This window comes from Mixophyes fleayi, chromosome 1 (genome assembly GCF_038048845.1).
Source record: "Mixophyes fleayi isolate aMixFle1 chromosome 1, aMixFle1.hap1, whole genome shotgun sequence".
NCBI lineage: Eukaryota > Metazoa > Chordata > Amphibia > Anura > Limnodynastidae > Mixophyes > Mixophyes fleayi.
This window is the reverse complement of record NC_134402.1, coordinates 236,957,966-236,972,763: the sequence shown is the minus strand read 5'-3', so window position 1 is coordinate 236,972,763 and position 14,798 is coordinate 236,957,966.

Genomic DNA, 14,798 nt, shown 5'->3' with positions numbered 1-14,798 from the left:
GATTTTCTCAGCTGATGTTTCTGTCACATGTTAAGTCTAAAACAAATAATGAGAAATGCCAAATGAAGAAGCTATTAAGGAAAGCAGAAGAAAATACACCCACTAAGGCAAAGAGCACAAATCAATCTGGTGCTGGTAAAATGCAGCACTAAGCAGGCTATTGATTTTTTTCAAGGTTATGGAGAGGTTATTCACACAGATTGCATGTAAAATCTGCATACAGAAGCACAATTGTTTGAAATCATGCACTGCATAGTCTATGCATTATGCTCTATTAATTATATGCATACATTAAGACGGTGTAATGTACTTTAAACACCTTAAGTACATTTTTTAAAACAAAAAATATTGTGCTGTTGTGTATAACATTTGTATTCCATCATTTATCAAGGAAGAGTAAAATAGTCACAGATTTGCAAATGTACATAAAGCAATACAGAACAGATTTATTACAGAGAGCGTTTTTTTTACTAGTGGCATGTGGGCAGTAGCTGCACTTTAGATCAGCTCTTTGCTTAACATTCCACATGATCAGGGGCATAGGAATGAAAATTTTCATGGGGGGGGGGGTGGGGGGGGCAAAAGGCCAAGGACTACTATAGGGCTTTGAGTCACTATTTCTCGCGATTGGTATCTCGTTTTATGACAGTTGTATCAGTGACTGTAGATATACAAGGACTCCCAATCCTATGTTAATTTTTGTCAGTGTTTCAGGGGTTGGCCAACCCCAGTCTCATTGTTTATTTTACTATAAAATGTATTTATACATTATCAAAATAAGTATTATTAATATTAACTGCTAATTAGTATAATAGCTGTTAGAAAGATAGATAAATTCAATTGTTCATCGTATAAATGTACATAGTCATTAACCTAGTTTTTATTCAGATTTTGTTGACAGTCAAATCGCATTTGATTGAAAGCATTTTAAAATCTATAGTGACTGCCTCACTGGATATGGTGTGTGCTATAAATTTAAATTGCTATCTCTCATGTTTGTTACCGGAGGCACCGCAAGAAATTCAGGGTAAAAATAAAGTGAATAGTTGTTCATCATCAATACAGGTTATTTATTAAATGTTTATGAACGCAACACTTAGGGCTAGATTTACTAAGCTGCGGGTTTGAAAAAGTGGGGATGTTGCCTATAGCAACCAATCAGATTCTAGCTTTCATTTATTTAGTACCTTCTACAAAATGACAGCTAGAATCTGATTGGTTGCTATTGGCTACATCCCCACTTTTTAAACCCGCAGCTAAGTAAATCTAGCCCTTAGAGTTTTTTAAACAAACAAATAAATTGATCTTTATTAAAGCTATACTAAGACAATCTATATTAAAGAACATTTGTTAGTTATACTAATACAATCTATCATTTGAAAAAGTTTCACAAGTTTAGAACAGATACCATGACTTCAGAAAGTAGCATGAAGGCTTTTATGTAGAAGTTCATGGGGGGGCAAAGCACATTCTTTGCCCACCCAACAAAAATCATGTAGGGGCAACTGCTCCCTCTGGGTCTCAGAATTGACATTTTTGGGGGACGTTTAGAGTAAATTTGTCATGAAGGCACCAATTGCCATTTAAGTGCAACCAGCTATCTGAGGAACATGGTTGTCCATAGAGATGCTTGAAAAGACAGTGATATTACTATTGTTATTATTACTTTTGTTATTATTAGTAGTAGTAACTTCTGTTTGCAGTGTTGTACAGAGCAGTAGTACAAAAACAATAGGCACAATTCACATAATATAACATAAAACTAGTGACAGAAAAGAAACAAAGGTAAAATAATGCAAGTAGTAAGATAAAAATGAGTGTAACATAATGCAAGATGTATTATTAATAATGGCGAAGTACAAGGATAACACGGGTAGCAGAAAGCAGGTAACATTGCAGGGTAAAGATATAGCTGAGGAGAAATATAATAAAGTGGCTGATGGGGGGAGGGTAATGCCTTTTACAAAATGGATTGAGGGAATGGAGGAGGGAAGAGGGTAGGGGAGTAAACAAGAGGGAAGAGGGCCCCTTTTTGTGAGAGATCACATTCTATGGTGAAGGGCTTGGAGTAGGAGTTCAAGGGAGAGATGCAGAAAAGAGAAATAGGAGGGGGTGATGGGGAGGTTTAGGCAGTCGTCTGGTAGGCTTTGGTGAACAGGTGATTTTATTTGTAAGAGTGCTTTGAAGCATTAGAGGGTGAGGGAGAGTCTGATAGAGAGAGGAAAGAGTTCCATAGGTGGGGAGGAGCATGGGAGAAGTACTGGAGGCAAATGAGCGTGCATACATGCAGCTGTCCCAATTTTGGCAGGACAGTCTCAATTTGTAGGAACTGTCCTGCATCTATAACTGGTATTATAAACACTATTTTGAAATATTGAGTTATTTTCCTTTCTCCAGGGTGCAAGGCTGAGGGAAGGCCACAGCTCCCGCTATTACAGTAGATACTGTCCCCAGGTATCAATCTGATGCAGCCACAATGAAAGACACACCATATCAATAGGCCACCAGTGCGACCATCTTAGACTGAAGGTAGACTAAGGAGTACCTGTGCAGACTGCCCACCATCCAGCTTTGACAATAATGACTCCTCTCCATTGATCAGCCTACCAACTACTCCAGCCTCCCCACTATCTTTTCCAGCCAGCCCAATGCATGATCATGCGGAGTGCTCACAGAGATTGCTTTGCCCAACGCATAGCCACCAACTTCTTCTCCACTTTAGAGCTGCCTATTCTTTATCTGTGTAGGTAAGTAGTGCTTGTAAATTTGTTCCTCTGTCTCCCCCTCTCTACTTTCTCCCCCTCAGCCTGAGAAATCTCTCTCCATTCCTTCTGTCTCATCTTCAATATTTCAGTCTCTCCCACCCCCTCAGCCTGTGAGTCTCTGTCATCCCCTCCCTCCCATCTATGACCCTTATTGACAGGCCATCACTACACTATAAGTTGGTTCAGCATGTTGGAATTTAGAAAAAAATCAACAATACAATACAATAATTGAAATATTGAGCACTTAACCATACCTGGGCTTTTTTGAACAGTTGACCATGAATTCTACTATCTCACTCTTGTCATTTTCCTGTCTCATCATTTCTTTTCAACAAATACATTCTCCTCTGACACTTTTATTTTCCCCATGTATTATTTTTGCTTATGATTACTATACCAATGTAAAAGTGAGTTGTTAGTAACGTGTATTTTACGGTAAAATTTATTATCAATAATCAGCAGCACGGTGACTAAGTGGTTAGCACTTCTGCCTCACAGCGCTGGGGCCTTATCTGTGTGGAGTTTGTATGTTCTCCCCGTGTTGGCGTGGGTTTCCTCCAGGTGCTCCGGTTTCCTCCCACACTCCAAAAACATACTAGTAGGTTCATTTGCTGCTATCAAAATTGACCCTAGTCTCTCTCTCTGTCTGTGTGTGTGTATGTTAGGGAATTTAGACTGTAAGCTCCAATGGGTCAGGGACTGATGTGAGTTCTCTGTACAGCGCTGCAGAATCAGTGGCGCTATATAAATAAATGGTGATGATGATGATGATGTATTATATGTGTTTGTTAATATGGCTATTGCTAAATAAAGAATGAAAATATGAAAAATATTAAAATGTTGTTTGTCATAACATTTTTATGCAAAATTGAATTGTAATTTTGTTACTGTATTCTTGGTTTCAAAATATTGCTACATAATCCACTGATCGACTATTAATCAGTGACCCAATCACAGATACTCTTTACATGTAAACATGACCAAGCTGACATAGTAGATACCTAAATAGTTTTTACTATTGTTGTTTTAATTGTTTATTCTATATGTCTCCTTTATTTCATATTTTATAAATGCTCTGTATTAATCTGCAACATTTGTAGATATGTTTCACCATTTTAGAACATATTTTTCCACAGTGCTACTCACAATTGGTTTTATAAAATATTTCTGATTTAAAAATAGTGATGATGAATCTAGGCCATTACATTTACATATCTTGTTCTATAACCGTTCTACTCTAATATGAATCCTCTTTCTAAGTTCCAAGATACAAACCTTGAAAAATGAAATTAATAATAATAAATTGTTGGATATATTTCTGCTAAGTGATATACAAATCAATACTTTTGTAAATGTATGCTAATTTAATTTGCATTAATCAGCATTTATATATTCTTTTTTTTACAATAGTGAAAATAAAACTTTACAGCTCAAAAGCTGTTTACGTTTTATAGTTTTAAGCCATGTCACTATATTTATATAATAATGCATGGATTAAAAGGTTAATATGGTCTTTGTCCATAAAATTCTTTTTTAAGGAATGAACCTATTTATGTAAGACGCATTTGGATAGTCATAATAGCACACATAAATAGTAACACTACTGCATTTTTGTGTCCTATATTACACTAATACTTTCATTTTCCCACACATTTAGTTGCTCAATTAATTACTGTATTTCTTATTGACATGACATGTAGTAATCATTTACTCATTACTGCTACAGCAGTAATTTGGCAGTTAAGTAATTGTGTCACCAATAATATTGATGAATCACCCTGAAGCAATGTGTGACAGGGAATGTTTTTATTCATCATTATCATCATCATCATCATCATCCTGATGTTATCATTGCTAAGGTCAAACCCCAGCTAATGATCCAGCGGGATGCACAGAAATGACAAATGTGTCCTACTACAGTTATTGTGAGGAGCTCTATTAAACAATTTAATGACAAAGGCAATTCCGGGGGAATGTGGCGAAAGATAACCTCATGGTTTCATTCAGTGGTTGAAGTTGAAATTTAGAAGAGGCGGTATGGAAAATGTAAGGGAATGTAACTGAATAGAATTGAAAAGTTTTACAATGAAGACAGTAAAAGTATACCACCATATACACCCCCACTTCGACCATTGGTTTCATAAAAGAAATGGACTTTTCAGGTAGCTCTGACTTCAACAAACAATATTTTTGACACCTACTCATTCAATACAATCAGCTGTATTCACATTCCTACTTGGCCCTCTGTGAAAATAAACCACTCCCTGAGAAAAGGGAATAAACTGAATATCCACTACCTAGCCTAATGTAATTTATGGAACAGCATACACAGTACATCAGAACCAGAAGCTGCTGCTTATACAAAAGCCTCATTTTGATTCATAAATGGTGCCTTCTTATATCGAAGGAGAGACAAGATGTCACATTTTTTCACAGCACTCATATGACCATGGGCACAATCGTGTCAGAGCACAACTCTGGCACTGTTTGGCTCCAAGGTGCCATCAGGGTAAATCACTAAATTAAACGACAAGAGAAACCCTTTGTACAGCTGGCCTCGCTTCTTATTTTATGACCATTGACAACTGCATAGTGCCACTTTTCTTTTTCCATATGCTGGAGCATGTGACAATATTGTACTTACAATTCCTTTATATGTAAATGTTATCAACATCATTTATTTATATAGCGCCACCAGTTGAATTGGAATTAATTTCAAAGCCCCTCTTTGCCATGACAATGACATTTTTTCCAAAAACAACATTTCCACTGCATTTCAGTCCTGCCAAAAAAGGACCAGCTGACATCAGGTCAGAGATTCTCTCATTAACACAGGTGAGAGCGTCGACGAAGACAAGGCTGGAGATCACTCTGTCATGCTGATTGAGTTAGAATAACAGACTGGAAGGTTTAAATGGAGGGTGGTGCTTAAAATCATTGTTCTTCCTCTGTTAACCATGGTATTCTGCAAGGAAACATGTGCAGTCATCATTGCTTTGCACAAAAAGGCCTTCACAGGCAAGTGATATTGCTGCTAGTAAGATTTCACCTAAATCAACCATTTATTGGATCATCAAGAACTTCAAGGAGAGAGGTTCAATAGTTATGAAGAAGGCTTCAGGGTGCCCCAGAATGTCCAGCAAGCACCAGGATCGTCTCCTAAAGTTTATTCAGCTGTGGGATCGGGGCACCACCAGTGCAGAGCTTGCTCAGGAATGGCAGCAGGCATATGTGAGTGCACCTGCACGCACAGTGAGGCAAAGACTTTTGGAGGATCGCCTGGTGTCAAGAAGGCCAGCAAAGAAGCCACTTCTCTCCAGGAAAAAATCAGGGACAGACTAATATTCTGCAAAAGGTACAGGGATTGGACTGCAGAGGACAGGGGTAAAGTCATTTTCTCTGATGAATCCCCTTTCAGATTGTTTGGGGCATCTGAAAAAGCACTTGTCTGGAGAAGGAAAGGTGAGCGCTACCATTAGTGCTGTGTCATGCCAACAGTAAAGCATCCTGAGACCATTCATGTGTGGGGTTGCTTCTCAGCCAAGGGAGTGGGCTCACTCACAATTTTGCCTAAGCACACAGCCATGGATAAAGAATGGTACCAAAACATCCTCCAAGAGCAACTTCTCGCAATCATCCAAGAACAGTTTGGTGACGTACAATGCCTTTTCCAGCATGATGGAGCACCTTGCCATAAGGCAAATGTCATAACTAAGTAGCTCTGGGATCAAAATATCGAAATTTTGGGTCCATGGCCAGGAAGCTCCCCAGACCCTAATCCAAATCCCGAAGAGGCGGGTGGACAAACAAAAACCCACAAATTCTGACAAACTCCAAGGATTGATTAGGCAAGAATGGGCAGCCATCAGTCATTATTTGGCCCAGAAATTGGTTGACAGCATGCCAGGGCGAATTGCAGAGGTCTTCAAAAAGAGTGGTCAACACTGCAAATATTGACTCTTTGCATAAACTTAATGTAATTGTCAATAAAAACCTTTGACACTTATGAAATGCTTGTCATATTACTTCAGTATACCATAGCAACATCTGAAAAAAAGGTCTAAAAACACTGAAGCAGCAAACTTTCAATACTTGTGTCATTCTCAAAACTTTTGGCCATAATTGTAAAGAAAATATCTCAATCACATCAGTCCCTGTCCCATTGGAGCTTACAGTGTAAATGACAGACAGACAAACACAGATTAAGGTTAATTTTGTCAGCAGCCAAAACCTACTGTATTTCCAAAACAATATTTAGAGAATTGTATTATATGGCTAAAAAGAAAAAAATATAATAAAAGAATGAAAAATGTGCATATAAATAATAACAATAATACAAAATTTGGATTTTCAGATGTTTTTCGTGTTATTTTATAAATGTTTTAATTGCTTTAGAAAGCATAAAGAATAGAAATGATTTGCAACACATAGCCAGTTACAGTTATAGATATATTTATATAATTAAGCACCTCCCCTACTGCTAAATACTGCAATTTGCAGTCTAATACAAAGTGGAATGGGGCCAGGATGACATGATTCACTGAGAAATGTGTTATTGAACCCCATCCACACACTTCAGTAGGGAAGTGGGCAGGATGAGGGAGGGTACGTGGCTTCCACACAGAAAGTCAGTTTTGGGAAATTCTGTAGGAAACTCTTGAACAAAGAAACAGTGCCAGAACACAAGTTCCACAGTTATAATGACCTCAACGCATTTTGTTTCAAAGGAATTCAGGCTGAAATAGTGGCTGTGCTGTGTGTATCCAGCGTTAAGTAACAGATTTTTTGGCTTCTTTAAAATCGTGCTGTAAGGGCTGCCTCTGCCCCTGCTGAGATTATCAGATGTGACTTTTATAGCCATAGCACAAATAATATATATATATTTATTTAAATGTTGGTGATTATTCTGACTGTCACTATCCAATGAGGCTAAGGCAGGTAAGCTGGTTGCATATCCAATGCTGTTAGTTGACCTGTCAGTGCAGTACACTGCTTACTTTGGTCTCACGTGACCAGACTATGCACACAGACTGCACCTGCACTGGCAGGGCAGTTTATAGCATCACATATGCTGCTGGTATACTTTCAAGAAGAAAGAAGGGCTGGATCCTGGAGAGAAACTATCAGGGGGAGGAGAAGGTGATACATTGGCTGTGGAAGGGGGTGATGAAATGGCAACTGGTTGATGGTTGGGGGGTATGGGGAGTGATGAATTGGCTACAGGGGGGTGATAAATTGGCTAGGGAGGATTAATTAACTGGCTGGGGAGGGTGATGAATTTGCTGGGGGAAATGGTTACAAAATTAACCTGGGGCCGATGAATTAGCTGGGGGAATGTTTGATGAAATGGCTGAGTGGGTCATAAATGGATGAGGGCTGATAAACTCTCTGATGAGGGCTGGTAAAAAAAATGGCTGGGGGTATGAATTGGCTGGAGGTGGATGTGATTAAATATCTTGTGGGGGCATGGGGAGCAGCAACTTGTGTATTAGCCTAGGGTGGCTGGATCCCTTAACCAGGCCCTGCTCCCTTGCCTTCTCAGACTTTCCCACATGTCCCTTATATGCCATTTAGACCTCTCCACATGCCACTCACATGCCACTCAGTCCTCTCAATATACTCCTCACTCCATCTCTACAAACAACTCCTACCTCCCCCACATGCCACTCACATCTACCCACACTTACCTGCACGGCCCGAGCCCATGAGGAAGGAAGAAAAGCACATTACTTCTCCTCGTCTGATTGGTTGTCACATGACACAGAAGCCAGATGCCCCCATTCACTCTTATTCTCTGCTTTATAACAAAGCAGGTCAGATGCACAGAGAGGAAAGCTGCTGGTAAACCCTTAGGGCCATAGTTTTGTGCACCTCGGCAAGTCAATGTGAAATTCTATAACATCAGGCAGAACATAATATTGCAAAAGAGCATTGAAGCTATGAATTTGCACTTTTACATGGTGTGAAGATACCGGGTTTTCAGGCCCAATTCTACCCACTTCACTCTGGCTGGCCTCCCATGGGTGCCTTCCTAAGCCAGGAAAGCCTACCCAGTACCAGGTAATTATTAGTCACTCAGGCAAATGCAGTTAGAAAGTAAAGCAATACATTTATTGTAATAAAAACAATCACTAGGGGCCTGATTCATTAAGGTTCTTAAATGAAGAGGATACTCATTTCAGTCTCCTGGACAAAACCATGTTACAATGGAAGGGGTGCAAATAAGTGTTCTGTTTTGCACATAAGTTAAATACTGACTGTTTTTTCATGTAACACACAAATATCAACTTTAAATTTCAGTGTACAAATAAGCTATCAAATATTTGTGTGTTACATGAAAAAACAGTCAGTATTTAACTTATGTGCAAAACAGAACACTTATTTGCACCCCTTCCATTGTAACATGGTTTTGTCCAGGAGACTGAAATGAGTATCCTCTTCATTTGAGATCCTTAATGAATCAGGCCCTAGATTATTATGTACCCACAGTAAATAAATGTCAGGATTACCACATCATCTGTCCATTACCCCACTAGCTTAAAGAGTTATAGTCACCTGGCAGTCCTGACCTGATGACCTGTGGTTCTGCTGATGTATTTCACAAGTAGAGAATGGAAACTCTAAAACCAGCCACCCTGCAGCTTCCAGTCTCAGAATGAATATCCTCCCCCTCTGGAGTGGCTCCTTATATCTAGGGTCTAATTTCCACAGTATTTTTCCCTCCCTGGGTGAACTCCTGGGTCTATCCTTCTTAACCATTGATGGGTGCTGTATCAAGGGGTTGAAGGAGAAGTGGAGATGAGCTGTACTTCCACAGAAGGTCCCATGCTGGGCTTTAGACAAAATGTCTGAACTAGTTATGTTGAGAACAATGGATACTAATTGGCCTTTCCTCTCACCTATATCCTGCAATCTGATCCTTACCGATAACCCACCTGGGTTCACTTTAAGTACAATGACTAACAGCTTCCATGCAATATCAACAAAATACAATAAACAATATACATATTTACAATGAGCTACAATGTCCCCTTATCTATATGTAATTAGACACTGCAGTGGTATTCTGTGGAGCTGGGGAACAAAGGCAAAGGCTATCAAAAGTACTTGCTATAATCCATATTTTGTGAGAGATGAGGGACAGGCTGGTCAGGGGGATATTAATACCTCGTTTCACCACGCATGGTCATTTGTTAGCTTTGTTGACTTCATGTGGCTTTAGAATTATAAACTGCAGATTGAATTTGCACTTTTACATGGTCATTTGTGAGCTTTGTTGACTTCAGTTGGTTTTAGAATTATAAACAGCAGATTGAAGATATGTCACTCTCATTGCTATAAACCCCAAATACACCTTAAGTCCTGAATGGTTAATACTAAAATTAAAACACAAAGCAAAATTTGTTGACAAAATAATAACAGTTTATTAAAGATAGATGGTGGAGGAGAAGGCAGATTGCGAGGCAGCACAACTAATAGCGAAGTCTCTTACGATTGGCCGATGCTAAATCTGGTGTCAGAGTAACGACGCCTCCCATAGACTCACAATAACGTGCCTGCACAAGGCAGGTCAAGGGATCCCCCACACAAGGTGACCAAAAGCCAAAGTACTTTGAGGTGGGTAGTGACCTGCATCCAATCAGCGATAGCACCATTTGATCTGGTCGCCGACTCACAAATGTCTTTCTGCCAACTGTGCCTGCATCCTATTGGCTGAGATCTGCAGTGGACTTAACGCCAAATGGGTAAGCACCAGAAGTTAACCCTATCGCCTGAGTTTAAGGTCATTTAGCTTATGGCTTCACTTGACATTATATTGGCCTTTGAAAGCTCTGATCACAAACCTACCACTAGAGCTAAACTGGAAGCTATATTTTTTTTTAAAAAAAATTGTTGAACAAATCATTTCATATTATATTGTACTTGGAGAGATCCATTTTCACTTTCAAGGCATGTAAATGCCGATACATAGCGTATTTTGCATTGCCCAGAACTTTAGCATACGCCAGAGAATGCAGCAGTATCCAATCCCTGCAGTTTGCCATCATAGCCGGCTTTCAGCCCAAGCAGGAGCAGTAGATGTAGCCCTGGTCCTGTCAGTTGGAAATGCTTCTATTTGTTTCAATAGAAAGCATTTTCACTCAATCAATGTCCAGTCATATGTGATGCACCTCTCCATATTCAATGACTGGTTGCTAGATGGCCGGGGAGCCCCCATGACTCATTTGTCTTCAGGCAATCAGACAGGTGGCACAGATTACAACAGAGGAAGTAGGTGCAAGGCCGCATGGTGATTAGTGGCTATTAGGTACTACTTTCTATTACATCATTATTTATAAGTAACCCTTTGTTGTCCTAAATACATTGGTATACACTGTAGTTATAAATGCCAGGTCTAGCACCTTTGCAAAAGATTATCACTTCTTGCATTATGATGAAGTTGTAGAATCAATTGTCAATATTGTAGCATTACAATAGCATCATATCATGTTAAAAGATCTCCCTAATTGTTCGTATGTTTCGTTATTCATTACTAATGATAACATAATACATTTATGTAATACTTGTAGATTTTTGGCTTCTGAACACGACTCCCGATTTTGCATATCACATCACGTTTATCTGCAAAACGTGTGTTTATGAATAAGTCATTTTTTTCACATTCTTTAAAATAATAAATGTATTCTGCCTACATGTATTGTAAAACATTGTCTTAAATTAATTCAGTCGGTAATATAGAACGTTGCAATTCAGTTCTCATCATAAAACTTCCCCCTGCCCAGTGGCAGATTAAGGTCCACATGGGCCTGGAGCTAAAATTTACAAAGGGCCTAAACCCCATACTGTCTAAAGGAACATTTCAAACACACAACAGCTGCAACTACAAGGTTAGCTGGCGAAGGTGGAACCAAATACAACAGATGCAACACAGTTTTGCCCTGTGCCGGCTCATTTTAACCGCTGCCTACCATCACATACACACATACAGTACACAACGCACACACACAGTACATATACATTCATAGATTCTTCAAAAAGAAGTTTAAAGCTGTTTTATTGCACAATGGAACACATACGCGTCAATACCATTAGCACATTCAGTCTATCTTAAAGAAACATATGAAAATTTGAATACTTTTTTGGAACTGATTGGATATGCAAGACACAACTGGTTAATATGTGGATATCTTAAAATTTTATTCATGGTACTTGGCCAGCAAGAAGAATACACCAAATTCCCATGTTTTCTCTGTGAATGGGATAGTAGATTTTAAAATTTACATTGGCAAAAAACAACTGGCCAGCTCAAAAAAGTTTAGAAATTGGAAAAAATAATGTCATCAAATCCAATTTAGTAGATCCAAATAAAGTTTTAATTCCGCCTCTACATATAAAATTAGGACTGATGAAACAATTTGTAAAAGTAATGCTTAAAGATGGAGAAACTTTCAAATATCTTTGCACCAAATTCCCTAACATATCCGATGCTAAACTGAAGGAAGGCATTTTTACAGGCCCTGACATTAGAATGTTAATAAAAGATGAACATTTCGGGCGTGTAATGAATATTGTGGAACTTTCGGCGTGGACTTCGTTTCAAAATTATTAGCCAATGTCAAGGATCCAAACTGCAAAAAAAATGTTAGGAAATGCTTAATAGTTACAGAAACCGTGGCTGCAATATGAGTTTAAAGGTACATTTTTTGAATTCCCATATTGAGCATTTCCCGAATAATCTTGGAGACTACAGTGAAGAACAGGGTGAATGGTTTCACCAAGACGTTAAAGATGTAGAAAGAAGATACCAGGGTCATTGGGACGTCAGCATGATTCGTATTTATTTAATAACATGGTGCAGAAGAACTGCCCGGTGATAGTCAGCATATCAAAGCTGACTACCACGACAATACTTACCGCGACGTGGTGACCCCGAACGGCTCTTTCCCGACCTGGCTCCAGGACGACTGCTGTGACCGGCGATTGCAAGGGATCGCGACCTCTGAAGAATCCGAATAGTCACCCACTGTCACTCACCGGACCGTGAGTGCCTCTGCGCTGGTGCGTGGTTCTCTAGCCTTCCTGCCGGCGCCTGTCCTGAGCCGCGGCCGTCCGCCATCTTGATGCACTGCGCATGCGCAGCATCCAAGAATTTATGACCTTTGCTTTTAATCTAATTGGTGGATCAGGCACCTCTCCCTATTTAAGGCACCTGTGCTCATTACCTCGTTGCCTGATCTTGAGTCTCATTCCCTGTGAGTCTCTGAAGGTGTCTCCTGTGTTCTGCTAGTGTCCTCAGTTTCCTGCTGATTACCTAATCTACTCATCGGAGGTTTCCATACCCGCTACTGATTCCTGTATCCCGCTTGTGTCCTCAGCTGTCTGCTGGATTACCTGCTCTGCTCACCTGGGGTTCCCATACCCGCTACAGACTCCTGTATCCTGCTCGTGTCCTCAGCTGTCTGCTGGATTGCCTGCTCTGCTCACCTGCGGTTCCCATACCCGCTACAGCCGTTCAGCGCTCCTGCTGTGCCTGCATATCCTCGTGGACAAGCTTCTCTACTCATCAGCGGTATGCTTACTTGTTATTGACTATCAACTGTTACTTTGCATATCCGCCTAGGACAAGCTTCTCTATTCAGCAGCGGTATCCATACCCGCTATAGACTATTTATTGTTACGCTGCATATCAGTTTGGAACAAGCTTCTCTACTCAGCAGAGATATGCATACTTGTGATTGACTTTCAGTTATTATCCCGCATATCCGCTTTGTGCAAACCTCTCTACTTAGCAGCGGTATACATACCGTTATAGACTATTAGCTGTAAACGCTGCATATCTGTTTGGAACAAGCTCCTCTGTGCTCTCAGTGTCTTCATACCGTTATTGACTCTTTCCATGCCTCCACTCATCTGCACCTGAGCTACTCCTCACTTACTAGCAGTGGTACAACTTGCTATACGCAGACCACTGACTTCCCCGCTACCTACCTGCACCTGGACAAGTCTTCTCATCACAGCAGTGGTACAACTTGCTGTACGCAGACCACTGACTTCCCCGCTATCTACCTGCACCCGGACAAGTCTTCTCATCACAGCAATGGTACAACTTGCTGTACGCAGACCACTGACTTCCCCGCTACCTACCTGCACCTGGACAAGTATTCCCTTCACAGCAGTGGTATAATGTGCTATCCGCAGACCACTGACTCTCCTGTTATCTTCCTTCACCTGTTCACGTTCCACCCTGGTCTCCGTGGTTCAAACCTGCCTTTCCACTATAGATGCAAGTCGCTGACTCATCTACCAATATAGCTGCAAGTCGCTGACTCATTTACCAGTATAGCTGCAAGTCATTGACTATCATCAATTCCATTGGCATCCTCTCTCCATCTGCTGGTATATACGTTCCACTATTCACCCTGCTGCCAGTGGACCGCTGTGCAAACTCTGCCTCTCTGGTAAGCATAGTCAACTGGTGAAATCCTGGGCAAGACTCCTAGCGCCCGTGACACCCACATTGCATTGCCCCAAGTCCCCTTGCTATCACACACACTACATTGCCACAAGCCCCCTTGCCATCACACACATTACATTGCCACCAGCCCCCTTGCCATCATTCACACTACTTTGCCACAAGCCCCCTTGCCATCACACACATTTGATTTCTACTAGCCCCCTTGCCATCACTCACACTACATTGCCATCAGCTCCCTTGCCATCACACACACACAAAACACCACCCCCTTGTCATCACACACACACAACAGCAGCCCCCTTGTCATCACACACACACAACACTGACATCAGCCCCCTTGTCATCACATACATACACAACACTGACATCAGCCCCCGTGTCATCACACAGACAACACTGACATCAGCCCTCTTGTCATCACACACACACAACACTGGAAAAAAGGTGGTTGGTCCCGGGGAAGGGTACTAGCCACCTTCCTTTTCTAAAAAAAAATAATATATGCACGGAACACCTAAAAACATCTAGTGGTTCAAGACCACACCTAAAAACATCTA